The sequence below is a fragment of the Pituophis catenifer genome, unplaced genomic scaffold (genome assembly GCF_029215685.1).
Source record: "Pituophis catenifer annectens isolate HBS135680 unplaced genomic scaffold, rPitCat1.0.hap2 SCAF_2, whole genome shotgun sequence".
NCBI lineage: Eukaryota > Metazoa > Chordata > Lepidosauria > Squamata > Colubridae > Pituophis > Pituophis catenifer.
The window spans coordinates 139620156-139638327 of NW_027256882.1; the positions used below are offsets into that span (position 1 = coordinate 139620156).

At 39.6% G+C, this 18172-nt stretch overlaps 1 protein-coding gene across 2 annotated transcripts in view; it reads left to right on the forward strand.

The window, feature by feature from the left end:
* BAIAP2 (BAR/IMD domain containing adaptor protein 2) overlaps positions 1-18172 on the forward strand; it is a 178682-nt gene that overhangs the window by 83732 nt on the left and 76778 nt on the right. The window lies entirely within an intron of this gene.

Genomic DNA, 18172 nt, shown 5'->3' on the forward strand with positions numbered 1-18172 from the left:
TCTTGAGAAAGATGCTGTGCTACGGATAGACATTGTAGCCTTTCCTAATCTTGGTTGCAATCTAGATACTTTGGAATCTTGCCAAGTGAAACTTTGGTAATGAGAGGAAGAAACGAGAGTGGAAGCTATTAAACAGATTATGATCTTAAGGTTTTACGTTCTATCTCTTAGTGGATCAATGACTTGGTGCCAGTTTTTGGGATTTTGGGTGTTCAAACATATTTAATATTGTCATATTAATTGCATGACAATTTTATGATTTAAGTTAGGAAATAGTAGCTGCCATGATGCTATTGATTCTGGTGTCCCCAAGTTCCAGTAATAAATTTTAATTTTTAAAGCCTACAAATTAAGAAAGAATGAGCTGGTATGGCAAATGTGAGACATTCAACTTTCAGTCAAAACTAAACCTGCTTCCAGGCCTCGTGGCTACAGAGAAAAATGTGTACGTTTTTGGCAGTGTCTGTCAAAGGAACAGAAACTAGAAAGACTGAATGGCTCTGATGGGTTTTCCATGAGAGATTTCTGCATTGCACATTAGCTGTAGTTTTCATATCCTTTTACCTTTCTGTGGTTATTACAATTCCCAACCCATCTTTCCTGTTAAAGTTTCGCATTCAGTCCATTGTGTCATTGTGAGAATATTTTGTGAGAGGCATTCCTATTTTAAGAGTTGGGTGCAAAGTGTAACATGAATGCCACCGATGAGACCGACACCTAGACAAGGAATGCATGTTGAAAATAGCAGGAGCCGCTGCCTTCACCTAGAATCTGCAGAATTCATTTCGGATAGCTATAAAAGATGAGTTATCTCCTACTATATTGACTTCTGCAACTTCAAAAAGCTTCTTTGCTTAATACACATTTTCCAAGATAATCATTTTTCCATAACAAGATGGTGGATGAACATGACTTGATTTGGGCAACTCCTAACAATCATGGATCCATATTGTATAAATGTGGTATATAAATTCTACCGCATAGCTCCCAGCGACCGGTAAAATCCCACAGAGTTGGTCTCCTCCGGGTCCCATCAGTTAAACAATGCCGGCTGGCGGGCCTGTGGGAGAGGGCCTTCTCTGTGGCTGCCCCAGCTCTCTGGAACCAGTTACCTCCTGAGGTCCGGACCATCCCCACCCTACTGGCCTTCCGAAAAGCTGTGAAGGCCTGGCTTTTCCAGCAGGCCTGGGGCCGTTGATCTCACTTTGTGATCTGGCGAGATCCGGCCATGAATGGTGTGAATGCGTTCTAAGGTTTTTAATGTTTTTTAATCTTTTAAATGTTTTTAGAATGTTTTTTTTTTTAAATGTATTGTGAGCCGCCCTGAGTCTCCGGAGAGGGGTGGCATATAAATTTTATATATATATATATATATATATAAATCCCCATTTAGCAAATAAGAGCTTTGCTTGAACAATTAAGCAGAAACATTTTTGGTTTCAGTGCAACAAACTAAATTAAATTAGCATTCTTTTTCTAATCTGTATCTAATTTTCAAATTTTTGATAACTCTTTAGCCTGCTAAAGTCTTTCATTGTGTAGAGGAAAGTACAGTTATTATATCTACCTGAGCCTCTACACCAGCAGTGGTTGTAACTAACAAAACAGACCTAGATTTTCCATTTCCTTTCACAGATATACATGCTGAACGAATTTGTTTCGTAGACTTTTTATCCTTTCTATCCTGCTCTACGGAGTAGAGAGTTGGTCTCTGACAGAAAACCACTTGAAGAAACTAGAAGCATTTGAAATGTGGATTTACAGACAGCTGTTACGTATAAACTGGGTTAACAAAATCACAAATGAGGAGGTGATAAGCCGCCTGGGAAAGCAAAAGGAAATAATCAAAGCCATTAAAAAGCGAAAGTTAGAGTATTTTGGACATGTGATGTGACACCCAGAAAAATACAGCATCCTTCACTTAATCCTCCAGGGAAAAATTGAAGGAAAATGAGACCCAGGCAGAAGAAGAGCATCATGGCTTCAAAATCTAAGGGACTGGTTTGGACAAAACTCAGCAGCACTTTTTCATACAGCTGTTGACAAAAAATAGGATTGTCAACATGATTGCCAACGTCCGATGACGGACATGACAGGAGAAGGAGAAGGAGAAGGAGAAGGAGAAGGAGAAGGAGACTTTTTAATCAAAAGACTGAAAGACTGGAGGAATTTGGATATGAGATTTTCTTCTTTTAATTGTCTCCTTTTAATATAACTTTTCATGTGGTCAACTATGTTTAAAACCAGTTGACGATATTTTTAATAAAATGTAAAGTAAGACTTTCTGTATTGGTGTAGGTGGCCAATTTGCTCAGTTTGGCTTTTCTCATTCATAGAAGAAGTCAATACATTAGCAATAATTTATTGCCAAGCTTGTAAACCAGGCTGGCTCTTCCTTATAAATATTAACTGATAAAAGGAGTTGCACTTCAGTACTTGAAACAAATGCTAAACTTTTTCTGGATGAGCTGAGTGTGCTTGTAGGTGAAACCAAGTGGGAAGGAATGTTCCTACATGAATCAAGTAACAGGTATTGGTCTTACCAGTTTGTGCAAATCTAGCCTTCATTTTGTTTTTTTATGTTTTAATTAATCTGTGCAAAATGTGCATGTCATGGAACAGTATCAATGGAATTATGCTCAAGGGTCTCCCCAAACTACTTGCAGAAGCTAAATTTCTGGTACTACAGTATAGCACAACAGCAGGGGTAGGTCAATTTTGTTCAGTTTGCTGATTCCTTGAGCACATTTTGATGACTCAAGAAGGTTACAGTGAGCCATAAAAGCACTTTGGGGCCCTCCTTCATGGATATCATAGCTGCAAGCCATCCTACTGTGACCGAGTTTGAGGCTGCTGCATTACAGAAACAATAGCCAAGTGGCTTCTTCTAGAGGGGAGATAAAACCTGCAGTGGTTTTTTAAAAAATGGAACAATGTCATTGCAGAACCTTTAGAAATTGAAGATTAAAAAATCAGCTGTTGAGACATCCACATTAAGGGAAGTTACTTGACATGCTTTATTTTGAAAGAGGAAGATGTCTCTTGTTACTGGATTCTCTCTGGAATGGTTTGCAAATGGTGTTGACAATATTTCTTAATGAGGAAATTTCTTTAAATGGGAAATCTCTCCTATTATTTAGCATGTGTATCCCAAATCCAGTTTGGCAGTTTCAACCTCTTCTCTGGACTTCTATTTCAAGCAAGAAACTACTGCAGTTACTACAGGCATGGTGGTTGATTGCTAGGAATGACTGGCATATTTAAGAACTGCTTGGATTTATTCAGAAACTTCATTAATTCTCTGGAAAACAGTTTCCTCACCATTTGATATGCTATCTTGTAACTGTAATAGAAATGCAAGAAATTGAATGAGGAAGCACTTGTACTGCACAGGCTTCTTTTCCCCAAGCATCAATAGAAGAAGATTACTAGACAATGTGGATGTAAACACACACATGCTTGAGAATGTGTTGCTATGGAGCCAAGTATTTAAAAGATTTTGAAGGATGAGTGTGTTGTTGTTATTTTGCTCTTTTGAGTCAAGGTTGACTTCTGGAGACTGCCCAGACAAGTCCCTGAGTTTATTTGGCAAGATATTTGGGAGTGGTTTGCCCTTGCTTGCTTCCTGGGTCTAAGAGATGTGACTGGTCCAAGGTCACCTAGCTGATTTCTTACCTAAGTCTAGACTAGAATTCAGGGCCAGCTGGTTAAAATGATGGGAAATTGTCTTGTAAAGTAGTGGCATAAAATTACATGAAGCTTTTAGAAACTGACGGTGCAGCTCAGCAAGTGCTACATTAGTATGCCAGCGGTGAGTGATCTGGTCGGCATTTCTTTTGTACCCTTCAGATTTTTGTCCCATTGGATTTTGTTTAAATTATTATAAATATTTTAAAATGAAAATCAGACTCACTGCGAAGCAGAGTACTAGCCCCAGGCACCATTATTATTTCCACATAAGAATTCTAAAAAAATAAATATGTGGAGGATTGCAGCCTAAGGCTTTATCTGATAGTACGGCCAGCTATCCTGAAAGAAATAGAAGCACTGTGGTGTGCTGAATAAGGCGTGGAACTAGGAATGGGAAGACCTAGGTACCAGGCAGTGGTGAAATCCTACCGGTTCGCACCGGTTCGGGTGAACCGGTAATGATAAAAGCTACTGGTTCGGTGAACCAATAGTTAAAAAAAGCTACTGGTTGGTCCAAACCGGTATTTCCGACGATCAGCTGTGCCGCGCGATTTATATTCGCTAGAAAGCAGGAAATCCTAAATCTAAATAGCGCGCCACACCTGTTTCCCCCCCCTCGCTGTTCTACTTAACCTTGTTAAGTGTCCTTTTTCTGCGCAAAGCATATTTGGTGCACACAAAAGCATGCATTTGCTGCACACCACGCATGTGCACACATTTGGCACGCACTGTGCATGCACGGGCAATGAACCAGTGGCAAACCACGGGGAATTTTATTAGTCCAATTTTTATTTATTAGTCCAATTTATATGCCGCCCTTCTCCATAGACTCAGGGCGGCTTACAATGCATTATAGCAATAGCCTGCATACTTTTTTGTATATACCTGCTTATTAGGGCTTTCGGGCCCCCCCAAGCGGTGTTGTTCTATACAAAGTTGGCTTATTGCCCCCATAGTCCAGGTCCTCAATTTACCTACCTCGAAAGGATGGAAGGCTGAGTCAACCTTGAGCCTGGTGAGATTCGAACTTGCACTAATTGCAGGCAGCTGGCAGCTAAGTGCTAGCACTTTAACAGCACTTTAGTCCGCTGCACCACCGAGGCTCTTCTTACTTCACTAAACCACCCTCACACACTAACTCCCAAGGTGTCAATGGAGTAGTTAGTTTCTCACAATCCAGCCATCACTTCATAGGGATGTTGTGGGAATAAAAATGGATGGGGAAGTGTTATTTGGGCTGCCTTTCCTGAAGGAACGGTGTATGTAAATCTAACAAATAAAAAGAGAAATGTAAGCTGCAAGGGAACATCCTAACTCCTAACTCCTACCAGCAGTAATAACTCCCAGGATGTTCCCTTGTAAATTAGTGATGTTTACCTTCTGGTCAGTGTATATCTTGTGATTAGCCATTCCTCCTCTATGGCGGTCATGATATGATCTTAAGGCCCAAAGTCCCAAAAGATTGCAAATATTTATTTCACCTCAGGAAATGGTGATTCTCCGGAACCGTATTTATTAGTGCATCCAGGGAACAAATCTGTAACATTAGTGCTGGAGATATATGCTTTATCACAGAACTGTGACGCATCCTTAACTTAACTTAGCTAAATGAGTTCTGATTTAGAGAGGTAATTTGACAGGCTGCTTCAAGTAGGAGCTGGGGAAGCTCAGTCATTGAAATTTTGGAGCAGGAGGGAGGAGTTGGGCCATTAGAACAGTCCTTAGAGCTTTTAACCAATGAAGGCAAACCTAAATTCCCTGGTGAGCTTCATATTGTTGTCCTCATAGGCCGGCTAGGTTAAATTTATGGCTGGGAATATATTTCTAATCTGGAAAAATGGAAAGCTTTTAAGTACAAGGCTTGATAGAAGCAAGTCTGGCAGGAGATGTTAAATATATGTGTGTCTGTGTGTGTGTGCACATGTTTGTGTATATGCACAAAAGCACACTCATTCTGCATCTTCTTGGCTGTATCTTGCTGGATGACAATTTCTCAGGAGAAGAAAGAAAGAGAGAGAGAGAGAAAGAGAGAGAGAAAGAAAAAGAAAAAGAAAGAGAGAGAGAAAGAAAAAGAAAGAAAGAAGAAAGAAAAAGAAAGAAAGAAAGAAAAAGAAAGAAAGAAAGAAAGAAAGAAAGAAAGAAAGAAAGAAAGAAAGAAAGAAAGAAAGAAAAGCAATGGTAGTCATGAAGGGATAATGACACAGATCTATAGCTTGAGTTCTGCCTCACCCAAATTCCATGATGAATTTGTGAATTGAATATAGAGTGTGAATTAGGTAATGTGAGTATCTAAGTATAACCTTTCCACAGCAGTATTTTGCATGATTTGGGGATTTTTTTTCACTGGACATCACTGATTAACTAGTTTCTCTTTAGTAAGATGGGGAGCCAATAAATTTAATAAATAACTAGATAACTGAATAACGTATGTCTGAGGGATCAGTCATTTTAATTTTGATTCCATGCTCTGGTAAATCACTGCAGAGCTAGTCTTTGCCTTTGAAGTCCCACAGTTCTGCAGCCTTGCGGATTTTCTCATGGGAGGGGAGGGGGGGGAATTATTTCTCATTCTTCCTTTGAGTACAGAATCAGACCAGCCTTTTTTTCCACCTCTGCCTGTGCCCCCTATAAGGTCCAATGTCCTGCTCCTGGCATTGGTCTCTCTCTTCTGCACTGTTTAGCATTAACCTGCCCCATCTCCATAGCAACCGATCCCTTGAAAATGATTGAAGAAATACTTTGGGCCTTGCACAATTACAGCACCTCTCAGTCCTTCAGTATAGTAGACTACCTTTCTTTAGATTTCTGCCTGATGGGGTTTTGTTACTCCACAGCAGGTAGTAGTCAAAGGCTAGGACAGAGATTGGGCTGTAGTTTTTGCAGTCTCCTGTTAGCTAGATGATGAGCACTGAATGATTAAATGTGTTCTCTGGGTTTGAAGATGGTCAGAAATGAAGATGGTCATGGATCACTTTTGGACTGTCCTGTGAGGATTGATTGGAAATGCTGATAATGTAAAAATATACACCTTGTTCAGGGACAGAATAAGTTGTTGTTTCCTTTAAAACATGTTATTTAGTATTAATTAACATATAATGACAACATACAATTATAAGTAATATATAATACATTATAATTATATATTTATAATCCATAAGCATTATACATTATTTATAATGTATTATTTAAACTTAATGGCTGCACAATTCCAGTGGACTCTTCAAAAACCTAGGGAGCATGCATAATTCACAAGGGTATTGGGAGAAAAGAATGATGGTTGTACATGTGTGTATGCGAAGGCTGGCCAGATTTGATGAGATGCATTGGGTAGAGAGTGATAAAGTTCCCATAGGTTTTTTTGCTGCAGGATTTTGCATAATCTCAAAGACATAAGGGTCATAGTGAATGTTTCTAGCATTCCCCTCAAGTGTCCAATGTCAGAAGAGAGGCAGTAGCATCTTAAACAGGGTTGGGCAAAATGTTTTGAATTTTGAGTAGCTGCAATTTTGAAATAGCCTGGTTCAAGTTTGAAACAGTTGTTTCAAATTTGAAGCAGGCTGTTTTGATAATTGTGGAAAGGTTTCCAGAGCTATTTCTAGCTCAAAACACTTCCAAGATGATTGAAATGGTGAGTTTCAAGTCTGAAAAAGCTGTTCTGAGTTCAAAGCGAGGCGTTTTGAATTTGAGGTGTTTCAGATTCGAAACATTTTGCATGCACAAATGCTCTTGAGTTTTATACTGGTAATGTTATTTCTGTCATTACTCTTGGAAAGAATCAAAAAAGCACATGCTGGTTGGTTTTGTTAAACTGAAAGTTTTCTTGCAGTTCCTTCAGCTTTCAATAGAGCAACGTATAATTATAATATTATAATTTTGAATAAAGTGAAGGGAGTTTGACTCTGTGACTCCTAAGTAAGTGGACACGGTTCTCCAGTTGTGAACTTGGCCACCTGTTGATTAGAGCCAAACCTGTTAATGCCACTATATCGTTTCATTTCATTTCATTATTTTATTTTATTTTATTTATTACATTTATATGCTGCTCATTTCATTATTGAAGAGAGTCTGGGTGGCTAATGGGCATGGTTGGGCCCATGCTGTGTTGTCTGCTTTTCTGCATGACTGATTAGTTCCCTCAGCCTTCAAGGAGACCATGGTGTACCACCAGGGGTGGGATTCAGCCAGTTCTAACCGGTTCAGGCATACCGGTAGCTCCGATGATCAGCTGAGAGCAAACCGGTTCGCCCCAACGATCAGATGGGCCCACCCGCCCCTGCGCTTTAACCTACCTATATTTCTTTTGTCTTAAGCCCAGCTGATGTTTTACTCACTCTGGATTCAGTAGAAGGTAACTTTCAATCGTAATGTGCATGCACGGAAGCAGCGCACGCAGCGAACCGGTTGTTACACCCGGTGAATCCCACCACTGTGTACCACCTCCTTAAGGAGGTCATCACTGGACCCAATCATCTTGGATAATTTCCATCCAGTCCTCAATCCCTCCATTTTTGAGGAAAGTGGCAAGGTGGTCAGGCTTCAGCTCCTGTCAGCCCTGCTATGCAAACTAAAGCAGGAAATCACCTTCACAGGAAGGCTAAATCTACCTTTACTGAGATTGGCTATAATAGCTATACCTTCCCCAGCTTCCTATCCTTCAGTGAATTAGGGAGCTGTCTGCCTGAGCCATTTCCAAATTTTGTATTGTTTATTAGAAGTTCAAATGTGTTTCAACCCCTTTTGCCTAGATAACAATTCTTGCATATTTCTGCCAGGGTCATCTTCCTTACATGCTGCAACTCCAAAGGACCTGGGGAGGAAGTGGATTATCCTGATATGTTTTAGTCAGGTTTTAGCCTGGCATCCACTACATAGATAGCATTGGTTCCACTTGTGGATTATTTATGGTGGAGCCTGGATGGTGGGGCATCCATCCTGGGGTTCCTTGATCACACAGTGGCTTTTGATATCATTGACCGTGGTATCCTACTGGGACAGATTTGAGAAGCTGGGAGTTGGAGGCCCTGTTTGTGGCCCAACAGAGTTTCCTACTGCTCCCACCCTTTTGACTTTCCTCAAACTGCTGACGACTTGGTTGTTTTCCCAGACTTTGGAAAAAAGGAGTAGTTGAGCCTCTTTGGTTAGTTTGGTTTTTGATATCAGTCGCTTGTTATCATATCTCATATGTCCATGATGGCGAACCTATGGCATGCATGCTGGAAGGGGCATGCAGAGCCATCTCTCTGGGTATACCAGCTGTCGCCTGTTGCTCTTCCGGGTTTCAGTGCATACATGTGTGCCATCCAGCTGGTCTTTGCACACGTGGGAGTGCCGGAAACTGGAAGAGCCGCTCCCTGGCGTGCATGCGTGCACCAGGAAGCTGAGCTTCTGGTTTCCAGCATGCATATGCGTGCCGGCCAGCCAGCCGGCATGTGTGCCAGGGAACTTCTCTTCCATTTTCTGGCGCTCCCATGTGTGCACGCCAGGGAGCTGCTCTTCCAGTTTCCAGTGCTCCCCCGCCTGCATGTGCATGCTCCCCTTTCAGCACTCTGTGCCGAAAAGGTTCGCCAACACTGTCATATGTCATATCATATCTCCTTTTTATTTATTTTTATTTGTAAGCCTCCAAATAAATAAATAAATCTGATGAGCAAGTGGGAAAATGTCTCAGTGGCTCATGGGATAGCTGTGCTCATCTGCAGTTTTTTGAGGCCTATTGTTGCTAGCTATACTTTAAATATTGATTATTAAACTTTTTTTTTTAGTGATCAAAATGATGATGATTTAATATTTCATATTTCAAGGAAGAGTTGAAAGGAAGTAAAAGCTTGACAATAGACAATCTGGTAAATCTGTGATGGAGATTAGATTTGAAACTAGAGATCTGTTGGCTCACAGGCTTTATCATGGTGCTAGTCTAGAGGTAGGAAATGTTTAGAATCTCGTGGTATAAACAAAAGGGAGGAAAAGTCTGGAGGAAAAGGAGGGGGAAGTTCCTGTCCATCTGCTGAAGCCATTCCCTGAGAAAAATAGAGTAATTCTCCTTAAAATGGATTAGAATAACTTTATCATCACTTTAAATGTACACTGATCGGCATATGAAATGAAATGAAATTTCATAGCTTACAGCTCTCAAAGGGTCGCCACCTCCAATATACACTACATAAACATGACAAAATAAATAAATAAATTTAAAAGTATGCATATACCCACATATCCACGTATATCATATGACACAGAGAAACAATACACTCTAGTTCGGATTCTCTTTCTTTTTACAGGAAAATGTGTAAGAAACCTACCCAAAACCAATCCCTTCCCCTTTTCTACAACTATAATGGTTTGAATGAGGCATTAATTTAGTAGTGATCATTTTGGCCTTGTAATCCAAATGTTGGCCCTGATTTATCCAGATTATCTTTCTCAGTTCTAACAAGAATACAGCCACAACTGGAAAGGCCTCAGAATACAGTGTGTGTATGTGTGTGTGTGTGTGTGTATAATTTAATAATATAAATTGTATCAAAAACAATAACAGAAAACTCATTGGTGCAGAAAACTTATAAAAGTATGATATGCACATTTCCAAAATGGGGATCTAATTAGGTGCTTTGTGTAAATAACAGAACTGTAGAGTCCCCTGTGACTGTAATAATCAGAAAATGTTGTTGGTATTTTGAAGAAATAAACCTATGACATTTCTCCCACAAAGACCTTTTTACCTGTTTACTCAGTACAGGTAGTCCTCAAGTTTATGAAATGATATTTATGTAGTTACTTAACCAAGCACATCTAAATTATATTAAAGTAACCAAAATATTTTTACAATCCTCAAGGCATGTCACAACTTTTGAGCACCCTAATGTTTGAAAATTGAAAGTGGAAAAATTTGACATGCCTTACATGCCCTGGACATCAGCTCTTGTTCCCTAGCTCATCAACCTGCATCTTTTTCTGCATTGCACATTCAGGTCAGGGAATTAGTGGCCCTCCAAATGTTGTTGAGCAGTAAGTCAATATTTGTTTGCAGTTTCTTAACCATGCTGGGTGGAGCTGCTAGGAATTACGGTTAAGTAACATCTGAAGAGGCATAGATTCCTTGCTGTTAGTCTCACCTAATTAAGTCTGCTTAATAACTCTTCCAATTCATCTTACATAATTTAATAAACACAGGGGTGACCTAATGGGGTGATTCTCATGGCTGAAGAATGTATTCAGAAGGAAGAGAAAAAAATAGAAAAGGAAGAGGAATTGCACTATAAAATAAAAAGACCCAAAGTTAGTAAAACTGAAAAGAGCATCTAGGTTAAATAAGCATAAATAAAAGCAATACTGTAGCTCAGAGGTCTTCAAACTTGGCAGCTTTAAGACTTGTGGACTTCAACTCCCAGAATTCTCCAGCCATCATAGCATAGCATAGCTGGCTGGAAAATTCTAGGAGTTGAAGTCCACAAGTCTTACAGCTGTCAAATTTGAAGACCTCTGCTGTAGCTGATGTCTATCATCATCTAAGCAACTAAGGAAAAAATGTTGATAAGGCTTTCTAACAACAAATTGCAGATCTTTCAAAGAAGTAGTAAAGATAATCCTCACTTACCAACCACAGTTCAAATTGGTAACTCCATCACTAAGCAATGTGGCTGTTAAGTGAAATGTTACATGAGTGTGTCATTCTTATGTTGTCAGTTCCGCTATAGTTATTAAACAAATCACGATAGGTTATTAAGTGCAACACTATATGACCAACAATTTATAACTTCCTGCTGGCTTCCAGTGTTGACTTTGTCAGACACTGGCTATTAAGGTTGCAAATGGGGATCATGTGACTGCAGGATGCTGTAACTATTGTAAATGCTCACTAGTTGTAATGTGGCTATATCACAATCGTGTCACTATGGGGATGCTCTGATGGCTGCAAGTTTGAGGAACAGTTGTTAAAGCTTTTTCAGGACCATCGTAACAAGTCACTGAACAAGGCAGTCAATAAGTGAGAACTACCTGTATTGAAGGGGAACTTTTAAGTTCTTGATTTCTCTTAGGAGACTTCCGAATATGGTGTCTTCAGGAAAGTTCAAGATTTGTCATGCAGACAAGTTTCTCCTACAGAGGATAAAAGAAAGCATAAAAGGATTCCTTTTTTAAAAACTTGATACTAGCCAGAAGGGACAACTTATCTGAATAAGTATAGTTAGTAAGATAGTATTTGTAACAGGAAACTGATCGTGCATAGCTGGAATTTTTGATTTTAAAGGAAACTGAATATAATTAAACACACTTCTTGGGACCTCAAGAAAAAAGATTTCAATATACTAGGGAGCAAAGGCAACATCTCATGGCAGGAGAAGTTAAGAAAAAGGAGGTCAAGATGGATGTGCGTTCCTAAAAGAGGAAATACTAAAAATGCAACTGAAATATTCTAACAAGAGGGAAAAAAGGAAACCAACAGAAGACGCCGGTGTAGCTGCAAAAGAGGCTCAGTAAATCTGAATCACATACACACACACAGGAAACAGAAATTGTGACAAGTCACTGGGGAAGGTTAGCTAGGTGTAACCTAGAAATGTAGAGCTGGTGGTAGGAAGCTAAAATTAACTGAACAACAGAAAAACTTTCCTTCAAATTTGTTAAAAATAAAAGAAAGTGGGAAAAATGGCAAAATGCTAAAATGAAATAATAAAAAGGCTGAACTATTCAAATCCTGTTTTGGCTCAGTCTTTCCTGAAAAGACGCTTTGGGTTCTGTTAGATAACTGCGCTGAGCAGGATGAAGGAGCAGGGTTGAAGCTTATAATTGATAGAAGCTGTGATTGATAGCCAATTCAATTTAAGTTCTATTATATTCTTATAGCAAGCCATCAACAAGTTAAAAGAAAAGGAATAGAAAAAAGGCCTAGTAAATAAACAATGGAAAAGCATACAAAGCAATCTATCTTATTTTCTACTGCAGATCCCCTGCAGGAATCTTGTTACCAAATAACACTTTTTTTGCAATGTCAGCAAGCAGGAAATCAACATAGGAAATACCGGATTGACTAGGGATTGCTGTTAAGAGGAGAGCAATATAGTTTTGGTACAATATGATATAAATCCTACAATGTAAAAGAATGTATGCAATTGATTCTACCTTTTGTATGCTACATGGATAGAGATGATACATTACAGGAAGATTGCAATATCTGCCCTATGACAATACTGAACTCATTCCAGAAACTCCTATAAAGCCCACCAGTAGTTCAGATGAGTCAGTGAGTAAAGACAAAGAGCCATATCTTTCTGACTAATTGTGCAAAAGCTGGAAATCAGTTCAAATTACACTGCAACTCAATTTCAAGTACTTATTTAGCTATTAGGGTTTTTTTACATGAGACCAGCCAAGTTTAAATAAAGTGGGGGGGGGAGGCCACGTGAAAGTAAGGAACTTCATCCACAGTTGATTGAAAGGTATCATTTAAAACCGAATAGAGCAATGGGGGTGAGGGGGTGATAGCTAAATTTAAACCAATAAATAAATATAACCAGCTAAGCTCTTGTATCTACTCTAATCAGCTCTGCTTCTAGTCTAAGAACTACATTCAAGACACGTTTGGGAGTACCAAATATATCATCAGGGAATATCTCTTCACTCTGAATGTGTTTATATCTCTGTCAGTCTAGAGCACTAAAAATACTTGGTGATGATCTGGATGTACCTTGTATTTCTGAGAAATCCTGGAGAACAGATGAAGACAATTGCAAAGAACAAATGTCCCTTTCTTTAAAACGCAGAAAAAGCAGGATTGGGGAAACTGTAGATTAGTCAGATAATAATACTATCCGGTATGTTCCTAAAGCAGATCATAAAACAATCATTCTATAAGGATCTTGAAAAGATTGTGGTAATTACAGGTAGTCCATGACTTACAACAACTATAATTGAGCCCAAAATTTTGTTACTAAGTGAGACAGTACCGTTATTAAGTGAACCTCTGTAGTTGTTAAGTTAGTAACACAGTTGTTAAGTAAATCTGGTTTCCCCATTGATTTTGCTTGTCACAAAGTTGCAAAAGGTGATCACATGACTTCAGGACCCTGCAACCATCATAAATATGAGCCAGTTGCCAAGTGTCCAAATTTTGATTATTGTGACCATGGAGATGCTGCAATAATTATAAGTGTGAAAAAAAAGTCACTTTTTTGAATGCCATTGTATTTATTTATTTATTTATTTATTTTATTAAATTTTTATACCGCCCTTCTCCTGCTGGACTCAGGGCGGTGCATAGCCAAGAATAAAAAACATCCCAAGAGGACTTCCGGTGGCTCCACGATCCCCGATGGACGCTCCTTTAGGAGCTCCAGCCCCGCGATTCCGTTTGCCGCTAGAATAGCGAAAATCAGCTGTCTAGCGGCTCGAAACTCTCCCCCAGGGAAAAAGGAGGAGAGAAGAGCAGAAGGGTCTGGGTAGAGCTCCCCTAGACCCCCAGGTTTTTTTTAAGCCTGGGGTTTGCAGGGTGAGAGCTCCCTGAAAGCCCTTCAGTGCTCTGGATCCGGGACGAGTCTGCTTTATGCAGAACAAGGGGTCGCGACCACACCAGCAATGCAATTTTAAGGATTATAAGAAACTTTGACTCTAGATGCTGGCAGAGCAAATCAGGAGAACAAAAAATGCAAGTACTGAACTTTAACTCCGTTTAAAAGGAAAAAAAAGATGGCGCCTGAAGGTGTGAAAACGAAACTTATTAGTGAAAGTGATTGTTAACGCTAGCAACATTGTTAAAGTTACTGGATTACACATCAAGAAAAAGATTTAAAGTGGTAGTGGAATGGAAAAGACTATGGTATTGACCTCAACTAATTTATACTTCTAAATTGTGTGGAAAATAATTGGACTTATTGACCTGATAGCTGAATAAATTTAAAGTGAAAATTGAAATATGGCTGACATTAAGGATGGGGGATCATTATTATATGAGCCAGCAAACTCACAAGTGGTGACTGTAAAGGTCTTACAAGAACTCTTAAATTTTCATACTTCTGTTATATTAGAATAAATTAAAAGAGGAGTTAAAGAGAGTGAGGGAGTTTTGAATCTTGTAGTAAGTTAGCATATTTTACCTTATGCTTGTTTAATGTTATACCCTGTTTTTGCTCTGGGAAGTCGGGGGGGGGGCGTGGGGAGGAAGGGTTGAAAGTTGTGTGGGGATAAAATTGTTGTCTAATTTTTGATAAAATTAAAAGATAGATAAATGTATTAATAGAGAAGTAAGAAATGTGGGGAAATGTCATCATAAAGGAAATGATAATATTAAGATATGATAAATACTGGAGGAGTAAAAAGAAGACACAAAAGATGCATTTAGAAGATACACTGAATGATTGATTATGTATTGTTTGTTTGTTTGTTTATAAAATAAAAAAACTTTTTAAAATAAAAAAAAAAGAATAAAAAACATCCCAATACAAAATTTAAAATTTTAAAAGAATTGAATAATTTTTGGCCCAAAATTTAAAACCTCCCGACTAAAATCCATTACAATTAAAAATATCTAAAGGGGGGGGGGGGTTACACCAGCCCAGTTTGATGAAATAGAAAAGTTTTGAGGGCACAGCGAAAAGCACGGAGATCTGGTATCCTACATATCTCCAAGGGCAGGTCGTTCCAGAGGGCAGGTGCTGCCACAGAGAAGGCTCTCACCCTGGGGGTCGCCAGCCGACATTGCCTGGCTGACAGCACCCTGAGGAGTCCCTCTCTGTGGGAGCGAACTGGCGGTGGGAGGCTATCGGCGGCAGAAGGCGGTCCCGTAAGTACCCAGGCCCAATGCCATGGAGCGCTTTAAAGGTGGTAACCACCACCTTGAAGCGTACCCGGAAGACCACCAGAAGCCAATGCAGCGTAGGAGGGGTGTCACATGGGAGCGCCCCATCGCTCCCATAATCCCCCACCCGGCCGCATTCTGCACCAGTTGGAGCCTCCGGGTGCTCCTCAAGGGGATCCCCATGTAGAGAGCAGGTGGGAAGTGACGAGTGCCTGAGTGCCTGTGCGTAAGGAGTCCCAATCCAGAAAGGAACACAATTGGTGAATCAGGCGAACCTGATAAAAATCCCCCCTGGCCATGGCCGTCATGTGCTCTTCTAAAGACAGCTGTACATCCAGAAGGACGCCCAAGTTGCGAGCCCTCTCCGTGGGGGCCAGTAACTTGTCCCCAATAGCCAGTGATGGCTACTTTAAATTGTCAATACAGGAATAGTTGTAAGTCGAGGACTACCTAGAAATCACCATGAATTGGTTAAGAACAGATGTGGTTCTCAGTATACATTAGTTGATTCAAAGTCATATTATTGTTGATTCTGATCTACAGTGTGATGACGAAGCCAAATTTCTTATGTTAACTATGTAACTTAATGCACACTAATTAAAACAAGCCTTAAGTCAGTACATACAAGCTCTTTATTCCAGCAATGGCATAAAATATCTCATAACACTTCTTGAAACTTCCAATAAAAACAGTTTTAATCCTGCCCCAAAATTCTAACCTCTAGGGCTGTGATGGCAAACCTATGGCATGCGTGCCCAAAGTGGCATGTGAACCCATGTCACCTGGCACACGCAGTGTCGCCCGTTCCTCTTCTGGGTTTCTGGCTCGCATGCGCACGCACCAATCAGCTGGCCTTTGTGCATGCAGCAGTGCCAGAAACCAGAAGAGCTGGCCTTCTGTTTTCCGGCATGAGCATGCGCGCTGGCCAGCTGATCGGTGCATGCGCATGCATGGCAGTAACTGGAAGACTTGCTGGCTGGCGTGCATGCGCGTGCCGGAAAGTGGAAGTACTTTCTCCTCTTCCTGGTTGCTGCCCTGCTTTGCACGTGTGCGCAAAGTGTTTCCTTTTTGGCACTTGGTGCCACACACATGCACCTGTGCGTTCCCTTTTCCCGGTGCTGAAAAGATTCGCCATCACTGCTCTAGGGCATTAAGACATATAGTTTCCAGATCATGGGAAATAATTACTATATTCTGTGTTTATCCGATCTATCTTACTTCTTGCATTTGTTTTTAAGCATTGATAAGGAATCAGATTAAATGAACAAGTTGAGGAAGGGAAAACAGGATGATCCAAGTTTCATAAGAGACTAGGAAAAGAGGTTGTAGATATAAGGCATACTTAACTTTGAGAGGATGGGGAAGATAAATAGCTCACTTCAAACACCTGAAAGAATGCCACCTAGAAGAAGCTCCATAATCTGTTCTCTAACCTGTCAAAGTGCAGAACATGGAATAATGGAGTTAAGTTACTGGAAGACAAATTCTAATTGAATAGTAGGGAAAAAAAATATATTCCTAGCAAGAAGAGAAGCAGTGGAACCAATAGTGTAGGAAAGGAAATGGATATGTTCAGGGTCAGACTACATAGCCATCTGTTTGGGATGCTTACATTTGGGTTCTGAGGCAACTGGGTTCAATATCCAAAATGCCCGCTTCCAACTATGCCTGTATAAATCTGTGACAAACTGTGCAGGATTTTCACCATATCCATGCTTAGTGTGCGCTTTCCACATTCTTATATTATTTTGTTGAAAATACAATTGGAAGAATTTTGCAGACCTCCAGAACTCATTACTTTGTGAGATTTTTTTTTAAACTAAATTCTTGTCAAGACTAACATGTAATTCAAATGTATTTTTATTGGATTTTTTTCATTTCACTGACTGCAAATTCTATCTGGCAACCTCGCCATCCATCCATCTATCCATCCATCCATCCAAAACTTCAAAATGTCTGCAGAAATATTTGTACATGTATTTTCATGAACATGTCTAATGTACACATCTGATCTATCTGCACATTTTTGCAAGTACTTTTATATATATATTTCCTAAATTTAACATTTTGGTACATACTGGTAGTTTTCACAGTGCACAAATTTGAAGCATATTGTTCAATTGTAAACAGAACAACAAAATTCCAAAATGCACATTTTGATATTTACTAGTTTTTCAGGTTGTCCTATATATTGCAGCATTCCAATATTTATATAAATTGCACCCATCTTTTTAAAGGTATTATGTTACTGTTCTGCTTCAAACATTTTTTCTTCTTAAATGGAATATAATTAGCTAGCAGTAACTATTATCAGAGATTGTAGATATTTCCATAGCAGACATGCCTAATATTTGAAAGGAGCCACTATTCTTTAAAAGGCAACTGGTGTCAAATAGCTCCTGCTAAATGGGAAGCATTTTGGGGGAGCAGTGGCAGATGTCCTTTATTTAGCAAAATTTTAAAGGGTTAACTTTCTAGATCTTTTTTTTCTCTGGGGGAGAGGCCAATGTTGACTCTGTGTCTCCTCTAGGAAAATTCATTTGCTTGAAGATCTGAAAGAGAGGTTCCAAGGGAATAAATAACTTGCAAAAAACTGTGTTGCCTTTATTGCCTCTCTTGGGAATTCATCAATAAACACAAGGCATAAGATCCTTAGCTACTGCAATGTTTGGAAAGAAATGGCCATCTGCT